Below are 5,477 nucleotides of genomic sequence, written 5' to 3'. Positions count from 1 at the left end.
TTCCCACAGGGATAAGTGTTGAGGCCCTTGCTGTTTGTGGTTGATACAAATGCTTTAGATATGAATATAGGAGGGTTGATCAGTAAGTTTGCTGCTAATATGAAATTTGGTGGGGTGGTAAATATTGAGGAGGATAGCCTCCGAATACAGGACGACACAGATGGACTGATCAGTGGCAAACGGAATTCAATCTGGAAGAGATGCACTTGGGCAGGACAAACAAGACAAGAGAATACATGATAAATGGCAGGACGCTGGGAGGCATGAAGGACCGGAGGGATCTTGGTGTGCATGTACACCAGTACGTTAAGGTAGCAGAGCAGCTGGATACAATGGTTAAGGAAGCCTATGGCAGTGTGGATCAAACTTTTTAACCGGGGTCCCATTTTTACCAACCTGCCATCCTTCGGGACCCTCGCTGGGCGGCCTTTGCGACCATCGCCGGCTGATCTTCGCGACCCACCATTTTCACTTGACTTTAATGTGACAGGTGAGCCTGCTTGGTCCCCACGATCTCACTTGCTTTGTTATTCAATGTTACATTTCTGAAAATGACTTCAGCTGATGATTGAAGATCTCACTGCATCCGTTGAAAAAAATTACAGAGGTTTGTCCTTGAACTCGCCATGCTTAGTCTTCAAACGTCTTTGACAATTTGAGGTTTAAACATTCATTTGCCAGTAATTCCCTGCATGTAACACCCATGAAATTTGACTCCTGATTGCAGTGGCACAATTTATAAACCCACCCCTCAAATACTCATCATTGTGCTGCTTTGTTCCTGTTTTCAGCTTCTTCATGGGTTGTTCCCCAGAGGCCCTGGAGTTCACTCCAACACTGCTGGCAGCTGCAAAATGGAGGAATCTCTCTCGGGCCCAGAACACGTGATGTCAGCGTACGGGGCGTGTGACCTGCTCGCTGGCGCCGCCTCCGGTGGGAGGACTCCAGAATTTGCTGAAAATAACTGGCCTGGGACTGTGCACTGACATCAGGAGGAGCCGGTCCACCTTGCGCACTACTTGATAAGGCAGGCATGCGCGGGATGGCCGGCACTTTTAAAAGCTGATCGTGACCATTGGCCATTCCTCCCGCAATCTGGATTATCGCCACCCTACTGAAACGTTCCCGAGATCGACCCACAGGTCACGACCGTGAGCTTAAAAATGCCAGGCCTATGGTACCCTTGTCTCTAATAGCTGATGCACAGAGATTAAGAACAGGCAGGTTCTGCTGCAACTATAAAAAAGTTGGTTAGGCCTCAGCTAGAGTAATACAATCACAGACACACTGTATCAGAGAGTGAGTAAATCCCACACTCACACTGTATCAGAGAGTGAGTAAATCCCACACTCACACACTGTATCAGAGAGTGAGTAAATCCCACACTCTCACACTGTATCAGAGAGTGAGTAAATCCCCCACACACACACTATCAGAGAGTGAGGAAATCCCACACTCACACACTGTATCAGAGAGTGAGTAAATCCCACACTCACACACACTGTATCAGAGAGTGAGTAAATCCCACAATCACACACTGTATCAGAGAGTGAGTAAATCCCACACGAGCGCATCGCGGGTGAGGCTTCCCGCCTGGCCCATTACAACAAGCGCAGCACCATCAGCTCCCGGGAGATCCAGACCGCCGTGCGCCTGCTGCTGCCCGGGGAACTGGCCAAGCACGCCGTGTTGGAAGGGACAAAGGCGGTGACCAAGTACACCAGCTCCATGTAAAACTCCACAATGGACTGAAAACCACCCCAAACACAACGGCTCTTTTAAGAGCCACCCACAATCTCTGTGAAAAAGCTGCACCATCTTTTCCCGCATTGACTTGATGAGAAATCTCTTTGTGGAGGATAGAGATTTGTCCCGTTCCAGAATGTTGTGAATGTGGCTTCATACCCGCCCGTCACAGACACTTTCACACAGAAGAGAATCAAACTGAATTGAGAGCGGATTTTAAACCCAGTCTGGCATTTGTGACGGACAATGAGGAGAAACACAATTTCAGGAGGGAATTATTTAAATTTAATGATAACTATATTCAGAGTTTAACAACTGGTGAGTTAAATTCATAAGGAAATTATTATTTTTTCTCTCGGGTGTTGTATTACCCGCTCCCGGAACAGAGTAAAGGCGGGAATGAAGAGGTTATTTTCGGGTTGATCTGTTTATTCCGCAGTTTTCCCAGGGGACGGAACCAGCGAGATTTGAGCACACACAGGACCTGAGTCCATTGCAGCGCTTTAAGATCTGCCTCTCCCCGGCCCTCCCTATTCTCCGGACACAAAGCTGCCTGTTCCACCGGCTGGATAGAGTCGGGGATTCTCTCCACACTTCCCAGTGTAACATTCCCGGCCGCTTTCAGGAGAGAGGCTCAGAAATCAGCCCTTTCTCTCTGTCCCTGTGAAGCCTGTGTGAAGGAGTTGGTTGGTAATCTCGATGTTCCTGCTTTTGCAGTGAGCTGAGATTTGTTCCGTTTTAAATTGCTGAACGGGGTCTTATTACCGCCGGTTACAGAGAAAAGATTGACAAATTCAAACTGTTACTAAAATAGCGCCCGGATTCTGGGATGGAAAAAAATCAATAAACAGTTAACAAAGTGTGAGATGCAAATAGTTTCCTGAACATTGAGCCGGTCCGTTATTTGGGATTTTCCTGCACTGAAATTGGCGGGATTTTGGGATTTGAAAATGTCAGCCAATCAAAACCTGTAGCTCCTTCTCTCCAGCTCTCCGATTGGTTCAGGCAGAATTCACTCCGCCGCCTTGGCTTTGTGCTGAAAGCTGTTATTATTCTGTTATTTTCACAGCCCCCAAATCACCTCATTAGCAGCTGTTTTTAGCGGGAACGGAGCCTTCTCCCAATTCCTGAAATGTTCATTGATCCATCATTTTATTCCCAGTAATTCTCCGCAGGGTAACAGTCCGGAGTGGGATGATTCCAGAGCGGAATAAGGAGAGTCTGAGGACTCAATCCCACTCCCTGTTTTCAGTGAAGGACCCTCGGTCCTGACTGAAGACTAAACGGAGCGTTTTCCTTCCGGGAATGCTGTGAACAGGGATTGATTCCCGCCCGGGACAGTTAGAAAGCGAGAGGAGAATGAATCACATTTAAACTAAATGTTAAACCCGCGCCTGTGATTGGTGACGGGAAGCGCTGAATCAAACCAAATAAATAGAAGGGATTTGAAATCTCTGACTAAGGACGACATTTATTTGAATTCGCTCCTTTCCCACAATGAAATTGGCGGCTTTTTGAAATGGACAAATTCTCAGCTTCTGCCGGTTGTTGTGGGTAAATCCCGCCCTCTTCTGTTTCCAGTGAGCTGATTGGTGCAGAATATAGGCAAATGAGGTGAACTGAGCAGCGACCAATCAGAGGAGCCGTCAGTTTATAAAAGAGTAAATGCTGGAGAAATTGTTCATTCTGTGAAAGTGTTTGTGAGATTGTGACAATGTCTGGAAGAGGAAAGACCGGCGGTAAAGCTCGGGCCAAGGCCAAGTCTCGCTCCTCCCGGGCTGGACTGCAGTTCCCGGTGGGTCGTGTTCACAGGCTCCTGAGAAAGGGCAACTATGCCCAGCGTGTGGGGGCCGGAGCCCCGGTCTATCTGGCTGCTGTGCTCGAGTATCTGACCGCTGAAATCCTCGAGCTGGCCGGCAACGCGGCCCGGGACAACAAGAAGACCCGCATTATCCCCAGGCACCTGCAGCTGGCCGTCCGCAACGACGAAGAGCTGAACAAGTTGATGGGAGGGGTGACCATCGCTCAGGGTGGGGTGCTGCCTAATATCCAGGCCGTGCTGCTGCCCAAGAAAACCAGCGCTGGCGCCGGCAAGAAGTGAAGCGACCATTCTTTATTCTGATAACCCAAAGGCTCTTTTCAGAGCCACTCACTTTATCTGAAAAAGGGCCAACTATTGTCTGTCCCTCAGATTCTGCTCTGCTAATGAATGTGCAAATGTTTCACGCTTTATGACATCAATCCGCAGCGCATTCTGTGCAGATTATTTACATGTTCAGTATTTATGATACATGTGAATTGACGGTGTTTATTGGGGATAAAAGTCTGTGAACTGAATTGATCTTAGTTTCAATAAGATTGCTCAAAGAAGGAAGTCTAACTTGTAATCTATCCGCAAGTGATTCCGCTCTTTTAATGTGTAGATGTTTCTGTAAGTGGGTTACTGTATGTCTCGCTTCATACTCGGAGCCTCAGATTAACATCAACCCCTGGCTCACACCTCATTCTGGAACCGCTGCAAGTCCATATGGTGTATGTACACACACAGTGCTGTTCGGGAGGGGTTCCAGGTTTGGATGGTGCCTCGCGGAGTAAAGTTGTGGGATTCGAGCCCTGACCTCCAGAGGAGACTGCGACCTGAATTCGGCCATCCTGACGTATTCGAAAGGTTAGGTGCGATTGGGCCGAAGTCGGGTGGTCTTTCCGTGGGTCAGTGCTGACTCGATGGGCCGAATGGCCTCCTTCCGCACTGGAGCCATTCTACGATTACTGAAATAGGGTGAAAACTGCAGCATCAGGACACAAGGACAAGTTACGGTCTCAGTCCAGAGTAAGTGTCCAAAGTAATGACACACACAACATTAGAAATCAATGAGATAAATACATTTATTGTGGACTGGTGCCATCTCCTGGCAGAACGGGAGCCGTGCGACACGGACACTCTCATTCAGGAGCATTTTAAATTGGAGTGAAATAACTTACGCTCAGTATGAATGTGTTCCAAAACAGTTTATCAAGCTAATCTAAAGTACCAATTGGAATCTGATTCTTTCAGTGAGCAATGGTGGTATAGTGGTGAGCATAGCTGCCTTCCAAGCAGTTGACCCGGGTTCGATTCCCGGCCATCGCAATAAAAAGCTGGTTGTATATTTTTGCGCCACTTCGTGAGTTTCAAACCGAGAAAGAGAAACAGTTCCGAACTCAGAATTTGGGCGCAATTGGGGAGTGAAATAAGTAACTTTCTCATCATTTTTTAATGTGGTTTCAATATGGACAGTGTTCCACTATTCACCCACAAGCCGTCAAACAACAGCTAAAAGCCGCAGCTTTTTCACTTCACCCTCATGAAGTGGACCAAACAGAGACACAACAGACACGTTACAGACGAGGATGGGATTTGAAGCCACGTGTACAGAGCACAATGGATTATTGTGCATCACCTTCACCACGTGGTACAGCTCCTTTACTTCAGGGCCCTTTAGTATCCTTCAATCTGACTTCTCTGCGTTTCTTTCGCACAGTTGCTGATGTACAGAACACAGTCAAAGTGTAAATGAATAAAAATAATCTCTGAGTTAATTTGCGCTTGTGGCGCAACGGGAGCGCGCCTGACTCCAGATCAGAAGGTTGCGTTGGAATCATGTCAGGCGCACGGAGCTTTTCTGCAGCTTGTTCCAGGAATTTCATCTGGAGAAATGTTCTCGAAATGACTCCATTCCACGATGCAAATA

General features: G+C 47.6%; 1 non-coding gene across 1 annotated transcript; it reads left to right on the top strand.

Annotated features, from left to right (window-relative positions):
• The first annotated feature begins 4,804 nt into the window (after window positions 1-4,804).
• trnag-ucc (transfer RNA glycine (anticodon UCC)) lies at window positions 4,805-4,876 on the top strand. The gene has a single exon. It is a non-coding gene; the product is annotated as a tRNA-Gly (tRNA).
• Window positions 4,877-5,477: the final 601 nt, after the last annotated feature.

The sequence above is a fragment of the Scyliorhinus torazame genome, chromosome 24 (genome assembly GCF_047496885.1).
Source record: "Scyliorhinus torazame isolate Kashiwa2021f chromosome 24, sScyTor2.1, whole genome shotgun sequence".
Classification (NCBI taxonomy): Eukaryota; Metazoa; Chordata; class Chondrichthyes; order Carcharhiniformes; family Scyliorhinidae; genus Scyliorhinus; species Scyliorhinus torazame.
The sequence above is the reverse complement of the archived record's forward strand: the minus strand, read 5'-3'. Positions and strand labels throughout refer to the sequence as shown.